A 19684-nucleotide genomic window follows, 5' to 3' on the forward strand; every position below is an offset into this window, starting at 1 on the left:
CTATGAACTGATGCAAAATGGAGTGAGAAGAACCAAGAGATCATTGTGCACAGTAACAGTATTGTTGTAATGATAATGAACTGTGACTGACTTAGCTACTCTAATAAAGACAGTGATTCAAGAAAATTCCAAAGTATTTATGATTTTAACATGTTATCCACCTCCAGAGAAAGAAATGAGGAACTCTGAGTACAAATTGAAGCATTATTTTCCCACTTTATTTTCCTCGCTCTCTTTTTGCAATATGTCTAATATGGAAATATGTTTTGTAAGATTACACGTTTATAATTGATATCACATTGCTTGCATTATCAGTGGGTAAGGAGTAGGAGGGAGGGAGAGGATTTGGATCTCAAAATTTAAAAAGAAAAGAATATTAATAAAAAATAATATTTTAAAAAGAAAATAAACACTCAGAGAGTGATGATTTATACCTTCCTTTCTTTCATTTTGCATATTATCTATAATAATAAAGAAGTCTTCAAATATAAGGTCAATTAATTTTTGCTAATGAGATGTATAAGTAAAATCTTAATGATTAGTTATAACAAATCTAATAGTTGAAATATTGTCATCTTAATTCCTTTACTTTTGGAATATCAGACCTCTTTGCCTCCCACTTCCTTTCCCTTCCTTTACATTCCCTCCTCTTCCCTTCTCTTCTCTTTCCTTCCCCTTCCTCTCCTTTCTCCCTTTTCATTCCTCCTCTTCTTCCCCTCCTTTTCCCACCTTCTCATTACCCTTCCCCTCCCCTCTTTCTTGCTTTTCCTTTTTCCATTCTCCTTCCCTTCCCTATTTACTTCTGTGTGTGTGTGTGTGTGTGTGTGTGTGTGTGAGAGAGAGAGAGAGAGAGAGAGAGAGAGAGAGAGAGAGAGCTAACCTTATACAAAAATAAGGATTAGAGTCTATGTCTATGGAAAAAGCACTAGTCACAATGGCATCAAGGATCAATCAAATTAAGTCAATTAATGAAATATTTATTAAGTGACTGCCAAGCTACCAGACACTGTGCTAGGTGCTAGAAATATGAAGCCAAAAAAATGGAAAACAAAATCACTACCCTCAAGGAATATACCTTCTAGAGGAAACAAGATATACAAAAAGTGAATAAACGTAATATGCATATGAAATAGACATAATTATGAGAGGGATGATTACAACTAGGTCACCAGGAAAGGTCTAGTTTAGGCAGCAGGATTTTAGCTAAGGCTTGAAGGGAGGTAAGGATTTCAAATAATCAGCAAATATTCATTAAACATCTACTGTGTGCCAAGCTAGACATTCTACTGGGCACTGGTGATACCAATACAAAGAAAGAAAGAAAAAATTGCCTATTAAAGGAACTTAAAGTCTTTGGTAGCTAGGTGTTATAGTACATAAATGCTGGGCCTTGTTTTAGGAAGAATTGACTTCAAATTTGGCTTCAGATATTTAACTAGCTGTGTGACCCTGTGCAAGTAACTTAACTTCTGTCTGTCTCAGTTTTCAGAACTAAAAAATGGGGGATATAATAGCATCTACCTCCCAGGGTTGTTGTTAGGTGCAGATGAGATATTTTTCAATTGCTTAGTACAATGACTGGTACATAGTATGTGTTTAATAAATGCTTCATGCCTCTTCTATTCCTTATATTCTATTAAGAGAGAGACTGTGAGTTCTTTGAAAACAGAGATTCTTTTTTTTTTTATTTTCCTAGTACAATGCTTAGAACAGAGTAAGCACTTAATAAATGCTATTGATTAGTTGACTGACTTAAGTACAGAAAGCATAAACATAAGGTTACTAAATAAAAGATGTTTAATAACTGTATTTTATTCTATATTGTATTATGCAAAACGTATTTGTGCCCACCAAATAAATGCACATGTAATATGCACATACATGTACATATCTGTATACATATACATATGCATGTAGCTATCCACCAAGCTACCATAACTAGAGCAAAAATTAGTGTGTCATTCAACCTGGAAAACATTAATTTCCTACTGTGTTTAAGTGTTCTAGGAGTGTTTTTCCCCCCAGACATCCCCTTTCTGTCATGTAAACACACCTTTGTTTAATACCTTAATTCTTCATATGGCTTACATAGATCACATTTTTACTAGTCTTTGGATACGCCTCTGCACAAGTTGTGCCCCATGTCTAGAATGCTCTGTCTTCCCCTCTGCATTTTACCAATCTTGATGGACATGACTCCCCATCCTGTTCTGCATGATCCCACTAAGCTGTCCTCTGTCACATCTCACTTGTCATCTATACAGGGAAGGAGAGAATAAGAGATACAGAGAGATAGAAACAGGGAGAAACTAAGAAAAGAGATAAAAAAACAGAGGGACAAAGATAGAAGGAGAGGAAGAGAAAGTGAGAAAGAAAGAGAGACAGAGGGAGGTAGAGACAGAGAGACTAAGAGATACACAGAGACTAAGAGGGGGGCAAAAAGAGACAAAGAAAGAGACTGAGAGACAAATAGAATAAGAGAGAGAGAGAGTCAGAGAGTTTGCATGACAGCAAAGAGGTATTTTATAAAGATACAAAACAGTCATACACATAGTAAACACTCACTGTTTACCAAGTTAATCAAACAATATTTTTAAAACTTTATTAGTGGAAGCCTACTGAAACACCAAGGGCCTAGTTCCCTCTCTAAACATGTTTATAAAGCTCTTTATAACTCCTTCTACCTGGAAGAATAATATGGAGGAATAGAATAATTTGGGATCAAATAATTCAGCATGTATATCTATACACAAACACGAAGATACAGGCATATATTCATGCATTGTGTATACATACATATACTTATCTATATCTATATCTATATATGTATGCACACATGCATGTGTATGTGAATTCATATATATGCACATACACATTCATGCATACATGAATGTATATATTTTATCCTGCCCTAATCTAAAAGCATGATTAAACTATTCAGCTTCTGGTTTCTGAAGGTAAAATTTACTTAGGCAATCAAGGTGAGAGCCCTATTTCTGACACAGTCACTGGACGACATTAAATCCAGATAACTAAAAAGAATGATTAAAGCTCTCATTTGTCTCTATGGTGACACATTCAAACTTAGGTGTCTCGCTAATGCTTCTAACAGAGAAGTCAAGTAGAGGTTTTCCTTTGCTATTCTTCATTTTGTCTATTGATTGACAACTTACCACCTACCTCTACTTTTATACTATGTGTAATCTGGTTCAATTTGAAGTTAGGTTAAGGAATTAGGAAGATAAAAAATTTGAATCATTTTTGTGGGGGTTGGGGACTTGCACTGGAATTTATTCAGCCAAAGAAAAAGAATCATTATAATTTTCTCTCAGAGAAGGTTGATAGCTTGTGGTATCCCAAAATATAATATATGATATAAAACTTGCACTAAATGTCTAGGGCAATTTCTTCCCTAAAAACAAAGATACCAAATTGAATACTTCATTGAACAAAGTAGATGAGCCCCTATTTGTGGATCTGATTTTCCCCAGTAAAAATGGCTGCCAAGATGAGTTAGGATGATTCATTTTGACAATTTTTTTCTTCTCCAACTCTGTTATATTTTTGAAGAAGTTAATGCTCTTCCCTTGGTCTACTGAATTTCACCTATTTTGTTTTTTCTAGATTTCCTGTTCACTGATAGCATTTCCAGATACAGTCTAATTCTTTCTGAACAATTCTCCAAGAAGTTTCTCTAGAGGCAACAAAGGAAATCTCAGATTGGGGCCTCCCAACACTATGTTTCTTCTAGTTGTGTCTTATCCAGTTAATAAATCTGTAAGATGCCCCAAACAGTATTTTACCAATACTCCCAATTCAGGAAGCAGATTTCCCCTGATAAGTCCCTGAACATCTTCCCTCATTAACCCCTTTCTTGTAATTGTGTAATAATGCAATCATAGAGAATGTGGCATTACCATTCTCCAAATCACAGAATTGTAAGTATTGGAAGAAACCTTAGTGGCCATCTAGGCTGACATGAAAATGAATTCCCTCTATCACCTAACTGACAAGTCACAAGCCAACCTCCACTGAAGACTTCCAGTGTGGGGAAATTTGCCAACTTCCCTAGACCTCCTCCATTTTACACTGAGGTAATATTTATTGCTGCCTTCTTCGATATCCTAAATCTGCCTCTCTGAGACTTCCACACATTGTTCCTTGTTCTGAACCTGGTGTCAAACAAAATAATATTAATCTCTTTTCTATGTGACATGCCTTTAGATCCCTTAAGAAAAGATGTCATAACTACCCCACCCCTGACTCAAGCCTATTCTTCTGGCCAAATTTGATTAGTTCCTTCAGTTCATGATACTAATCTTCTGTACGTTGGAAACATTATCTTCCTTTCTTCCTCTTTGTATAGGAAATGCAAGATCCCTTTTGTCTCCACTTTTGGTTGTCACCTCCCAACTATAGAAAACTTTAGGCAAAGAGCAGAAGAGTTCTCATCCTTAAACTGTCTTTCTACTGAAAGTCTCTTCTATCACATGGACATTTCTCTTTTGAACAATCTAAAAATCTGTCTGAACATGATATAACATAACAAACCAAATTTAAATATTTAAACAAAACCTTCTCTTTAGTAGAGAAATATTTTATTTCTTCAATGTGAAAAAGCTGTAACTGGTGTAGGAGATAAAGTTCTATGCTTATATTCAGGAAAAATGCAATTCAAATCCCACCTGCACATGGACTACTTGCATGACCCTGGACAAGTCACTTAACTTCTATCTGCCTCTGTTTCCTCATCTGTAAAATGGAGATAATAATAGCACCCAGGGTTGTTATGTGGATAAAATTAGATAATATTTGTAAAGTGCTTTGCAAACCTTAAAAAAGTTATAGAAACACTAGATATTACAATTATTACTTTTATTTACATACCACACTGACTTAACTACTTTGTTCATCAAGTAAAGTCTAACAAATATATAACACAAATATAAATTCCTGAAAGGATGGTCAGTAAAATATAATGTAGGGAGCAGCTCTCCTCTACCACTCAAATATTAAAGAAAAATGCTTAGCAACCCAATAAAAATAACAGAGGAGAGAAAATATATAAACCTTCACACAGTATTTTTTTTCTAATTTAATATTTTCATTATTAACAAATTTCAACAAATATAGTCACTCAGTCAATAAACATTTACTGATCTCATTAACCTACTATGTGCCAGGTATTGTGCTAAGCACTGAGAATATAAAGAAATGCTAATCCCTTCTCTCAAGAGTTCCACAGTCTAACGGGGGAAACAACATCCAAGCAACTACATGCAAACAAGCTATGTAGGGGATTTATTGGAGATAATCGATAGAAGGAAGACAGTAGTATTAAAGGGGCCAGAGAGAGACTTCTTGCAGAAGAAATCCACTCTTTGTGGCATTTTAGCTGGGACTTTATGATTGTTGTAGTTGGTGTGTGCTCTTCATTCTCAGATAGGACAGATGACATCAGCAGGGTGATATCTTGAAATGCAAGTGAATTGGATTTAAGTGAGGCAGAGCTGTGTAAATTCATCAGCCTCACTCTCTCCTCCAGTAAGGCTTAGGTCAGGATGATTGGTGATGGCTCCAGATGCAGTGGGAGATCTTTGCCTTTTTAAGATAAGGTGTTTCCCTGGACTCAGTTTGTCTGAGGCAACACCCATTCAGTAATTAATGGCTAGGTAAGGTTTTGAGGCAAAAAATGGCCTAATTTGCCTTCACAGAAGAATCAGTCTGGGAGGGGACGACTCTCAGAATCTTTGGTTGGAACAGAAACAATGCTATTTACACTCATTCCAAGCCATCAAAAAAACAAACATCAAAAACAAGTGGGCTGGGACCTATTATTGGCCAGTCAGTAAGAACCAGAGGGATTTGGGATTGAAGGCATAGTCAAGTAGCTCCATTTGAATCCCAATGGGCTTTATCATGATAAGCCTGGTTCTTCAGAGCTGAGATTTCTAGGAAGCAAAGGAAGTCAGGAAAAAAAGACAAGGAGGAAGAACATTCCATGCATGGGAAATCATCAGAAAAAATTGCTCAGAGTTGGGAGATAGGGTGTCTTTTGTAAAAGCTGGTGTCACTGAATTGCAAAGTATGGGAGGTGGAGGGTGTGTGTGTGTGTGTGTGTGTGAGTGTGTGTGTGTGTGTGTGTAAGAGGTTCGGAAAAGTAGGAGGTAGCCAGATTCTAAAAGTCTCTGAAAACAAAACAGATTTTATATTTGACTCCAGTCAAGAGAAAAAAGAGGATTGTATGGGATACTGTGAACCTCTGCTACATGCAATGGGTTTTTAAGAATATATTAAATGTAAAATAATAGTTCCAACACTTCCCTGCTTATCTCTGTCTCCCCCTGAACTTCCTTCTGCTCTTTTCTGTATATTATTAAAAATGTTTTACTAATAGTTTTTTTCTTCTCTTTTTTGTATCACTATCACTACCTACCAACTTTTCTTCTGCTAGTCCCCCCACCAAAATAGAAGGCCTTACTGGTAGAGGTGGGGGGGTGGAATATAATCAAGGAAAAAAATACTCATACTGGTCATGTCTGACAGTTTATGTTTCATTCTCAATTTCCATATTGTAATTCTTACAGGGGAAAAAAGAAACAACTGAAGCACATTTTACTATCCCATCATCACCTGGTGCTTGTGGTACTCACAGCTCTCAGCCATCCCCTTTCATAAATTATGGCCATTCTGAATCAGTTCTACTAATGAAACCACATCATTTTTTGTCATCCATTTTTGGAACTTCCCTCTTGTTAGTATTCAAGGGGGAGGGGTCCAGGGAAGGACTCTTGTCTTGAATGGGGTGTGGAGAGGGGAGTTGAGGCTCATAAATCTCAGCTGGCCAAATGCTGAAGTGAAAGACAGACCATGTAGATTTGGAGAGAAGTGTGGAAGGGGAGTAGAGACGACTGTGGAAACCCATAAATGTGATGTACAAGAGAAAATAAATAGCAAGCAAGATAGAAAAAGGATTGAGAGAAAACCCAACTGCAAGACCTTCATGGAACTTCATTTCAGCATTGTCCCAGAGATCCTTCCTCAATTCTTTCATGGAATCTGATCAGATACTGTGGTAACTGAGGACTAAAGAAAGGTGCTTGCTAAGAAGAGACTGAGAATCCAAGAGTCAAGACTGAAAAGGGTGAATACACCCAAGTGTAATGACCAATCAGTCTTCCCTTCTTCCAAACTTTTCTGTTTCTCTGGAAGGCAATAACATATTCCCAGTCACCCAGATTTATAACTTCTGAGTCATGCTTGTCTCTTTCCTATTCCTCATCATTCCATCTAATCAGGGGTGAGGAACCTGTGGTTCGGTTCTGTGAAGTTTGGATTCAGTCAAAGGGCCACACTTGAGGACCTAGAGGCCCACATGTGGCCTCCTGGCTATAGGTTCCCCATCCATGATAGACGCTTTTTTGCATCTCATGATGGCACTATGTAATTAAACTTAAAAAGCACTTGTTTAATGTTATTTCTTATAAATAGGGAGTTATCATAAAGCTTTAGAACTTGAAGGACCTCATAGATCAGGTAATCCACCAACCTTCTTTAATATATGGTAAAACGAAGGCTTGAATGGGGTAACTTGCCCAATGACGTACGTGCAGCCGAGATTGAAAAGTCTACTTAAATATTACATTGATTGCTTTAACTGACTGGTCACTCCTAGAAGACTGAACACTCATGGTGATTACTTTTTAGGGACGCTGTTAACACAAGGGTTACCTATAATTAGGGAACAGTAGCAATATTACTGTGGTTTAGCATTTACTTCAAGGATTTGGATCTGATTATTCTTTCTGGATGAAGAACAGGAGGAAGAAATCAGAGAAGTATAGAAGGAGAGATAGTAATTCCAGGAATATATTAAGATGTTCAGAGTGGATGTATGGGTAGTATATGAAACATAACACATAAAAATATATGTTAGATATAATGAACTGGGTTAGTTTGCATTCCTTTACTCATCAGTCAAGACAACTAGGACTAGGACAGAGCTCCAAAGTTGAGTAGGTAAACTGCCCCAGGTGGTAAAAGGGTCATGGTCTCTGTTGGTCTGGTACAGAGAGTGCTGTCTGGTAGGGGAGAAGGGAGCAAAGGAGCAACAGAAGAGCAGATGGCAAGATGCATAGCAAGGAAAAGATCTAACTTGAGATTAAAATTTATGGGTTAAAAAGTAATTTCAGCAGCACATGGAAACATTTCAAAAGAAGTATTATTTATTGTATCTTGAAAGTAATTTTACTTTCTAATGATTTTATGTAATAAATTATGTACCAATAAATTACCTGTTGAGCTGATAATGGAGTGTGTCTTAATTATTGCCACAACATTTATTTTTAATACCTACATATAATGATTACATCTTTACAGAACTCCTTCTAGAATGCCTAAAATGACTCCAAACATCACCAGTTGCCTTGCTAGAATTCCCTGGAATTGAAGAAATAATTAAACACCTGGAGATTCAATTTAAAAAAAAATATTTCAATGCTTAGTGTTAATTTTGGGGGTTACTCCATTTTGTCCATCCATTTGTTTGTGTGTGTTGTGCACACATGTGTATACACAGATACCTAATTAGGGAATTATTTTCAGGTACCTGGAGAACTCTAAAATATTACAGAGAATGAATTGACTCATGCTGTAATTGGGAGTTTATATTAGCAGTTCAATCCTAGAATAGGTGAGAAATTTCTGGAATTTCCCAAGATATCTTGCAAGTAAATGTGGCTATAAATTAAAGAATGAGAGGAGTGATTCTGGTCCCTATATTAAGTTTCAACCCTGTATTAACTAGGTATATAACTTCAGAGAAGTCACTAACCACTGAGTTTCATTTTCTTTCCACGTATAAAATAAAAGGTTCAGATTAGATCTGACAATATCGCAATTCTATATCTAAGACAATGTTGGAGTGGCAGGAATAGATTGATTTCTAGGAGCTGAAAATATAAATGTCTCATTTTAAATTTTGTGCTGCAAGAATATTTTTTTTTGTTTTGAAGTAATTGATGACTTTAAAAAGAATAATGTCTGGTTTTTGGCTATACAATACAAAAACATATAGGTGAAATGGAGAAAAAAAATCAGTTGATCCTCGGCATATGCTATCTACACCATATAATCCATAATATCACAGAAGCAGACAGGTGAAAGGCACTATCAAGATGTTATAATTCAACATCTATCCTAATGAAGAATCCCTTCTGGGGCATCTTGTATGGGAGATAGATAGGTAGATAGATAGATAGATAGATAGATAGATAGATAGATAGATAGATAGATACATTGAGTAATAGGTAGATGATAGATAGCTGAAAGATTTTTTTTTTTCAAAAACTGGAAGCCTATTAAATTTTTTTTATCAGATTTTTAAAGTTTCATATAAAAAACTAGATACAACTAAAGAGATCTACATATGAGCAATAATGTAATATTTCTCTTTCATTTAACATTTTTGCCACAAAGTGAATTTCTTCACATTGTATTTTCTCATATATTTAGGGCCTAATTTTATGTTCTTATGCACTACAATGTTTAGGTCTTCCCATGGAAGTTTATTCAGCAACCAAATATTTGTGTTCTAACAAAACACCTTTGTTAAGATCTTTGCCTTCTTTAAGAAATACTGAAATGAGAAATGATCTCATGATTTCTGGAAAGTTAGCCTTTCCATTCTCTTCATTAAGCATAGCAGTCCCTGCCAAGGTTTCAGAAGCTACTCTGGCAGCATTATTTAATTAAGCTGTAGACTCAGTATATTTTATTTTATTTTTTTAAATATAATTATCCTTGAACAGCCTTAATTTTGAAATAGGAAGTATGGTGTACTGTAATCAAATATTGGACTGAGTCCAAGGACCTGAATTCCAATTGAAACTCTGCTACTATCTATCCAACCAGGGGCAAATCATTTATTCTTTCTGAATCTCAGTTTCCCCATCTATACAATGAAATATTACATTTAATGAATTCTAAGGTCATTCCAAATCTTATGAATTGTAAGCTAAACATGATAAAATTTTAAAAAGATTCAGTACAAATATCTTTCTATTGGATTCCTCTTCCAAGGCTTATACCCTGAATTTTGGTACAAAGTAAAAAGATCCTTAGCTACTTACTTACTTATTTTAGTACCAATTTACTTATTTTAACTATCAAAATGATCAACGTGTAGGAATTTAACTATGGCATCAGTATCAGTTGTTAAAATGACCAAAGTAAAGATACAAAATAAGTTATAGTCTTTTAACATAGCCTTGCTGTACCAAAGGAGTTATGTTTAGATTTTTTTATAGTCATTTATAAATTTAATGTTCTCTAAGTAAAAAGGGAAAAAAAGTACTATAAACAAAGAACTACTTGGAAAAATAGGGAAAGCAAGGCAATTTTGTTTAACTTCAACTTTTTTTTTGACAGACTGAGCCTTCCCAGGACCTGGGATACAAATCACATAGAATTTCTTAAGGCTGCTGATATCACAGATACACCCATAGACACCATTTTCCTGTTGTGTGTGCACAAGAAATGACATGGTCAATTTCAAGGCAATTGTTTGCATAGATGAAAGCAACTTCTGTGAATAGATTAGTCACACAGAGGTATAAATAAGTCTTGTAGACAAGCAAATGGCTCAGTGAAGCCTGAATCTAAGCCCAGGTGGCACAGACTGAAGTAAGGAGATAGTATTTTAGTTTGGAATACAATATATTTCCAAGAATTTTTATGCTTCTGTGAAATTGAATTATCAAAATATCTCCCTTTCCTGTCTATAATCAGTGAAGACTAATATGTGAGTAGAATCTTTGAAGGAAATTAAGTTTATAGCATTACAGAAGCTTTGTTTTGGATGGGACCTTGGATATCAAGTAGTCTAACCATCATTACCTTTAGGAATATGTTCTTCAATATCTCTGGGAAATTAACAGTGCTGCTATTGTTATCCTTGCTTTCAAAGCAAACAACCAGAGATCTCAGAACTCAGTCACTCAGCTCTCACATCCTAGGTGTATGCCATAGCTATGATCTACCATGTCACCAAACCATGCTCCTTGGCCTTCTCTCTTTCCTGGTCTGAGAATTCTAATCAAATCAATACCAACATTGTTTCTAGAGAAAGAATATATAAATGGAATGTCCAACTTTCCCAGTAACCATCTTCCTAATTTCCCAGAGCAAAACTCATATCAGTGGTTACTATTGTAGGAATGTAAATTAGTATAATTGTTCAGAACCAAATCTAAAATTATATAGTGAAAGTCACAAAAATACCTCTACCAGGGTTGGGGCCACATGTGGCCTCGAGGCTGCAGGTTCCCCAATCCTGAGTCCTACATAATGCAGAGATTCCACTACTAGATATACGTGGCAAGAAGGGCAATGACAAAAAATAAGGTAGAATAAATAGAAAAATATTTTATTTACAACAGTACTTTTTTTTTTGCAGTAAAGAACTGGAAATAAAGTAGTTGACCAATAGTTAGAGTATGACTAAACAAAATTGTGGTACATGAGGTTAACGGAATATTGCTCAGCTTTAAGAAATTATGAACATCATGAATATAGTGCAGCATGGGAAGACTTATATGAAATGATACAAAGTAAAGCAAGCACAATGAGGTAAGATATGCATAATGATCTTGACAATACAAATGGAAACAAAAATAATAAAATTGAAAATGAATAAAACTAAAACTGTAATGACACGTGCTCATAAAAGAAGAGCTATGAGAAGCAAATTCCTTCAACTTCATTTCAGAAGTTGGAAGCTATGGGTAGGGGATACTATACATAATGTAAAAACAGTTTTAATTTTTTTTTTAGTTTTGTTGAATTTTTTCCCACTTTTTATTTATTTTGTTGTTTGTTATAATGGATGTCACCTTGGGAAGGGGTGGAGGGAGAGGTATGTTGAGAAATTTATGTGATGTAAAATTCTAACATATCAATAAAATTTGTATTTTGTAAAGGATTTGTTCCTAAGAATTGTGAAAGACAATATCCAAGTGGGTCAGTCACGTTGGGAAAAATGAAAGATAACTGAAAGATAGATCAAGTACTACACTCCCACTTATGTAATGTTAAAATACTTTGATGAAGATATGGATAGATTTTAGTATTAGGTAGAACTTTTATTAGAAGGCATAGATGAGCATTTCCTAGGTTAAGAAGTTATTGATGAGTTTGGATAGGCACCAGTGGAGTAAATACTCATATTAATGTTATAACATAACTTTTGGGGGTTGTCTGTCTGTTTGTTTTTGGTATCAAAGTAAGGACATTTTCTCCATTAACAACAACCACAACAGCAATAAAACATGGCCCCTTTGTTAATCAACAGAGACTGTTCAAGATTTTCTATGACCCAAAATGACATCATCAGTGACTAAACAGAGGATGAGCCTATGTTAGCTAGGCTAGCCCTTAGGCAAAATGCAGCTGGTCCATTTCTTAACCTACAGGTCAACTTTTCCATCTTTATGAGAACTACCAGAAATTTGCTGTACTTGTGATTTGGTCTTCAAGAAATCAAGGTTACCTTCGTACTACAATGAAATGGTATGGAATCAGAAGAATTGAGTAGATTTCAATGAAATAATAGGTTTGAAAACATTGTAAATGTATTAGAGTCCTGTTACTTTTCCAGGGTAAACAAAATCCCTCATTTTTCAACACAGATATAGTGCCATCTGCCCTCTGAAGCTTTCCCAAATACTGCCATTAAAGGCTTTTCCTTGGGACTTTGTAATTTGTTTCCAAATTGCCTATGCACTTATTGTAATTGACATTGCAGTTATTAGAATACCTATCATTTCCCCATGGAATGACAGAGATCATGTCTTCCTCAACTCTGTATCTCACTCATTGCTTTGGCTAGAATATACACTTTGTCATTATCTATTTGGTGGAATAACTTTGGGAAGACTACATATTTCAATCAGAAAATGTGAAAAATATCTCACAAAATGAATATTTTAAATACTTTTTTTATATTACTTCAATTAAATATATAATGGTGTGAATATGGAGACAGACACATTTCCCAATATATTTTTTTATCTTCATGTGTCAATGCCACAAAAACTTCAATTATTTTAGATTTCTATTAAGTTTGTAAAAGGAAAAGGCAGATATGTGTTAGGATAGGAAAATGCAATTACCTAAGTAAGAAAGTTTCCAGAACACTGAGATTAATACTGTTTTATTATGGAATCATCTCTGTTTTTTTTTTCTTTACCACAGATATTCAGAAGTTAGGTTCTACATTTCATTTAAAACATTATTAATTCCTTCCAAAACTAAAGAGAGAATCTATAAAAGCCAGAATCAGAATGAATTAAAAATCAAAAGTTCAGAATTTTCTGTCAACTAATTTTTCTGCAACCTAGTGTGCTAACTCATATACATTTAAATCATCTATGAGGTAATTTTTTTTCAACTAAGCCTGTGATATCATTAATATATAGTGGGCCAAGTGGAGACCTCCCTCTACCAAAGCAGATTGACATCTACTCTTTAACTTGTAATTACAAGATTCAATAGTGGTATCAAAAAACTGTGTATGAACAACAGCCGTTGGAATTCAACAGACAGAGCTGACAAAGAATATATAGTGGAGTCTCATCTATTTGTTTCTACAAACAGAGAAGTTCATGTTGACAATTCTGCACAGGTCATTGCCATCAGAAATTATAGAAAATTCATTTTAATAGGACAGAGGAGAAGAGAAAGAGATACTCTTTAATATTAATTTCATTTTAGAATATATACTTTAATATTTGTGCCTTCTTCCTATTGTTCTCTAAGTTTTTTGAAAGATTCATAATGAATCTTAAGCATATATGTAATTTACCAATTGAAGGTCATCGGTTTGGGATGTATATGTATGTGTGTATATGTGTATAGGTTTGTCTATGTATCTGTGCTTTCCATCTGAACCGAATAACATCATAAAGCTGAGCACTTTGTTCGACTTCTTCAATTGCTTTAACTTAATGAAATCCATCTGGAAGAGAAACCTGAACATTTGCATACATCTGGGCCCAAATAGCATGTTACTACAAAACTGATTAATAATTGTATTTAGAAGGCCATAATTAGCTGTATTTACGTCTTGGTGCCAGTGGGAAAGGAGAAAATGAATATTTATCATTCCTTCCTTGCTTTAATTTGAAAAAGCTGCTAACTGAAGTTGCAGGCTGCATGTACAGGATTTCTGAATATCTTAATAAGAGATAACTACTGTGTTCCTTTCATCCTGTTGGGTAAAGGACACATGGATAGACAGGGACATTTGATGTTTTTAAAAACCCCTTTAAAGTCATGTTTATATTTATACATTTATGATATCAAGGGAAACAAACACTTCAGATAGGGGGAGGGGCCCAGCATGTTTCTTATTAGGAGCAACCCAGCCTTGAGAGACTATGGTTGGTTTTCAGAAATAAGACTGTGGGCTGTGGTTACTGTAAGTCAAGCCAAGTCTAAACAAAATATGGGCACTCGGCTTTAAACAGACTCTCCACACCATAGTCATTGGGGAAAATGAGTTTGATTCCACACATCTGGCAAAATACAGAAATGATAAGATGATTCTTTTTTCTGTATAATGTGCAGTGCTTTATCAAAGACAGCTTTAGACACCCTCTTTCACTAAACCTCCCATCTGATGAGATGAATGGAAACAATCACACCTTTATTTTATATGTGTGCAGCTATTCTGTGGGGGATTCATAGAAGGCTGTAGACAGAAATCACACAGGATGAAAAAGCAAGTATGGGGTGTGTTCTGCATTGCTGTGGGATCACCCACACAGATTAACATTCATTCATATACACACACATACACACCTATACAAATACATTCACTCACACACATGTATACACACATAAACTTATTCATGGGAAACATGCTTTACCAAGATTACAAAATGAATTTAATTGGGCATACTTTTGACTTATTTCACTGGTGTGTGTGTGTGTATGTATGCATACACGTATGTATACACATACATATATGTGCCTACATATATTATGAATATGTAGGTACATATACATGAGATGGATAATATACTTGCATAATAGATTGGATTCAAGTTTGTACAGAAAAACATAATGCTATTGAATATTTCAGAAAACTTTGAATTCTCCCAAAATGCAAATTCACAAAAAGTAATTTTGACATCATTGTATTCCCAATGTCACTGTCTAGCTAAAAGTAATGGAATTCTCACCACCTCATAAAAATGAAGATAAAAACAACAAATGATTCTAAAAGATCAATGAGAAAAAGAATAAGAGGTATAAACAGGCTGCATTATGTGATTAACAATGTTTCACACTTGGAAAATTACATAAATGATATAACCATTCATTTTATATCTACATATAACTATCATATATTTTTGTCTTGCTTGGCAATATCATTATTTGTTGATTTCCTTTGATTTCCACTTCAAATTAGTGAATTTCATAGAAAATAAAAATTCTATGAGTTGTTGGTCAATACAGACTCTAATCACTTTCACTTGTTCATCCACATATATAGAATTCTTGAGCTGTGAATCAAGAGAGTATATCTAATTCTCTACAAACATTTAGTGCTATGTTTCAACAGGATGATAATTCAGTCTCATGTACAGCTGTTTCTTAATTTTTTAATACCAGGTTTTTTAAATAAAGTTTCAATATGAAAAATTGGGGCACGCTTGTATTTTGATGATAAATAACATATAAAAGTCATTTTAAATACAAAATGTTAAATGAACTACATATATTTTACTAAATACAATTTATTTTAAAAATATTTCTATTTTTTCTTAGCTTTCAGACAAACAAGATCTCATCTGTCCTCTCCTCCCGAACCTTTCCCCCATTCCCCTTCTCTCTGTTCTTTTCGGTTCTTTCCTCAAACATCCTCTTCCCTCCGACCCTCTTCCCTTAAATCCTTTCCACTTCAATTCACTCCTTTATTCTTCTCTTTCTTTTATACCTCCACTGAGTTCCCTGCCACCACCACACTGCTTCCCTTTGAAGGCCTATTTTATACCCAATTGCCTTAGCTGTGTGACCATGGGCAAGTATTTGATTTTTCAATGATATAAGCAATTCCCTGAGAATCTATGAACAGTTATTGATTGACATTTGTGGAAAGAATTTTTTCATCATGTTTATCCAATAAAATCTTAGTTTTGGCTCCCTGCCCCTTCTTAAAACTCTTTAATCTCTTAAAATCTAGGTATGGAGGGAGCTTCTATTCCAGGAGTTACCTTAAGTGATGATAACACAAAAGAAAAGGAAGGAAGGAAAGAAGGAAGGAAGGAAGGAGGGAAAGAAGGAAGGAAGGAAGGAGGGAAAGAAGAAAGGAAGGAATGAAAGAACAAAGAAAAAATTAAATTAAAATCTTTTTTTTTTGCAATAAGATGAAAGGAAGTAGGAAACACATTTTCTAACTTGCATATTCTCCAAAATCTATCAATATTCCTTTGCACAGCACTGTTTGATAATTGTTCATGTTTGTTTAGCAAAAGAATGAATGAATGAATGAATGAATGAATGAATGAATGAATGAATGAATTGGACCAGACACATAATGAGAAAGAGAGCTAGTAGATGAATAGCCTGAGTACTGCTCTCATTTCTGAGATCATTAAAGAAAATAGAGGAGAGCCTCCTATGAAGTATGTGTATGTAAGCTCTGGACAAAAATAACAAGATGACAATGCTTACAACCCCATAAATTATTTTCTAACAATACTGTGTTTATTTCAACACAATATTTTTTCCTACCATATTTGAGCAAATTAAGAAAAAAAATATCATGCACCAAGAGAAAGAAAATCCTTGGTTCAAGTCACTGATAATTAGACTCAGGGAAGCATCCGAAAATAAATTATTTATTCCAATCCCTTTGCCCCCCAATATAGAACACTTTGGAACAAATATATTTGATGAAATATTTTGTAGGTTTGATTATATTTTTCCAATGGCAAATGTATGCCTTTGACCGTTATGCCCAAATAATTATAAGCCTTATTTGATATTTTGTGAACACAGCCCTTGACAAAGAGAAACTAGAAAATGGGAGATTTTAGGGGAAGTTGTAAAGCAGCTGATTTTAAAACTAAGTCATCCCTAGCTCAAGTACTTGAAACAAATTATGGTCTGAAAGTCCCTTGTGGTGTTTTTCCTTGACCTGTCAGCTTTATGTGGCTTTGTGAGAGGCTATAAATTTGTACTCTGCCAGCTTTGATAGACATTTGGGATTTTATTTGAGCTTATATTTAAAAGCCAATACATGGAATATAAGTGGCAATGCCAGTCTAATTTGATGTACATGTTCCAAGTGTATCCAGGGACATTGACATACTGCCTGCCATCTCTATGCTAAACCCTGTTCACGAGCAACATTGACTTGCTGTATATGTGTATGTACATATATATGTATGTACATAAAGTTATGTATAATATATATTTCAAAGGTGATTTTTAGCATGTCCTTTAATTTTTCTAAGTCAATTTTATGCATAGAATATCAGAGTTAAAGGGACCCCAAAGGTCACATAGTCTAAACCATACGAACAGGATTCTTTTCTATAACATGCTCTAATAGTGGCCAACCGGCCTCTATTTAAAGATCTCCAGTGAGGAAGAAACCCAGCACCTTCCAATGTAACACATTTCCCTTTTATGTATTTCTATTTAATACATGACCTTCATTTAATACATGACCATCCTCCTTCCTACCTGATCAGAGAGCCATTCAGGAATTAGCATCATACTGAAGAGAGTGATAAATTTGGAGTCAAATGACCTTGATTTAAATCCCAGCCCTGATACTTAGTACTCCATAATCTTGATCAAATAGTTTAGTCTCCCCAGGTCTCATTTTCCTCATCTTGAAAATGAGCAGCTGGCCCTCTAAGCTCCTTTAAGTTTCTAAATCTATAATCCCATGAAACATGTAACAAATAATTTTTTTAAAAGAGAAATACAGTTCAGAAAAACTATAAAATATAATAACTGCTTAAGATAGCAATGATATGCAATGTTCCAGTCCCATAGCCCCTTACCTTGTCAAAGAAGAAAAAGAGGAACATGCTATCATCCCTTCTCTATGTCACTATTTGGTGTTTTATGGAGAACTCACAGAGTTCAAGCATTCACATGAGGGTCAGAAGAAGCAATACAAGGACACTCTCAAGGTCTCTCTTAAGAACTCTGGATTTGATTGGTGAAATGAGAGACTGGCACAGGACCACTCATTATGGTATGCCCACATCAGAGAAGATGCTGTGCTTTATGAGCAAAGCCTAACTGAAGTACCTCAAAAGACATGCAAGATGCTCAAATTTAAAGAATCCACCTCAAATCTTCACATGGGCTATTTGTGCCCAACCTGTGGGAGAACATTCCAAGCTTGTATTGGATCAGCCACAGTTGGACACACTGTAACTTGACTCTAGCTTAGTGATGCCCTTTTGGTCCTTGAGAACAAAGGAAGGCAACCAACCAATGCCAATGTTTGGTCATTAGAATTATACAGTGTTCAGGATTTTGTTTTCATCCTGTTATTCTTCTTTCTATTTATATTATTGTAGTCATTTTGCTTCCTTGGTTATATTTATTCTTCATCCATTCACCTAAATTGTTCCTTCCTTTTCTGAATTAATCATCAGAATCTCTCAAGGCGTAGTAAATACTTATGTACCACAATCAACTTGACCATTCATCCTTCAGTCAGTAAGTGTCTACTTTGTTTCCCATTCTTTTTTATGGCCAAAAGTGTACCTCTCTTATGACTTGTCTTTTCCTTATATCAGACTAAAGTTTGTCACTGTGGAACCTCTATCTGTTGTTCCTAAAACTGCACTCTGGTGTCAAGCAGTGTAATTCAAATGCCCCTTTCACTTGATACCTCTTCAGATATCTAACTAGAGCTATTGTTCTTGTAGCTAAAGAATAGCAACAGCAAGAACAGTTTGTTTTTCCTGTGAGATAAATATTCTTAATTCAGTCATCCTATTCTTACTCAATATAGTGTGCTGTCTGTTACTTTCTTTTTACCTCTTCCTTGGATATGCTTCCACTTATTGATTTGCTTCCTGAGTTGCGGAGGCCTGACTAGAACATGATACTTCAGATATGGCCTGCTCAAAGCAGAGAACTGGGGGGATTATAATATGCTTCATTTTCATGCTAGGTTTCTCCTACTACAAACAAATATTGGAATGATTTTCTTGCTCAACACCATTTCATACTGACCTCTTTGGTCCTTCTTGATTGTTTGAACCTATGTTACAATTTACATTTGTCCCTATTGAATTTAATCTTGTTAACTTTGGGCTCTTGTCACGAGTTTGCTTTGTACAGTATCTTGATCTTAGCAACTAGCTATCCTTTCTCAGTTTTGTATCATCTTAAAAAATGGGGGGAGATGCCTCCTATTCAAGTCATCAATAGAAATGTTGAGAGCAGAACTGACTACAAATTCTTCCTGGGCACTCCACTAGAGTCTACTTTCTCAGTGACTCCTAGTGCTTAGCACAGTACTTGGCACATAGTAGATACTTAATAAATGTTTATTGAATGACTGGATATCATTATATTTAGGGAGGCAATGTGGCCAGATAGGTAACACTAAATTCAGAGTCAGAGTCTCTGAGTTAGAATGCTG

The sequence above is a fragment of the Vombatus ursinus genome, unplaced genomic scaffold, assembly GCF_900497805.2.
Source record: "Vombatus ursinus unplaced genomic scaffold, bare-nosed wombat genome assembly UNPS02014874.1, whole genome shotgun sequence".
NCBI classification, from domain to species: Eukaryota; Metazoa; Chordata; class Mammalia; order Diprotodontia; family Vombatidae; genus Vombatus; species Vombatus ursinus.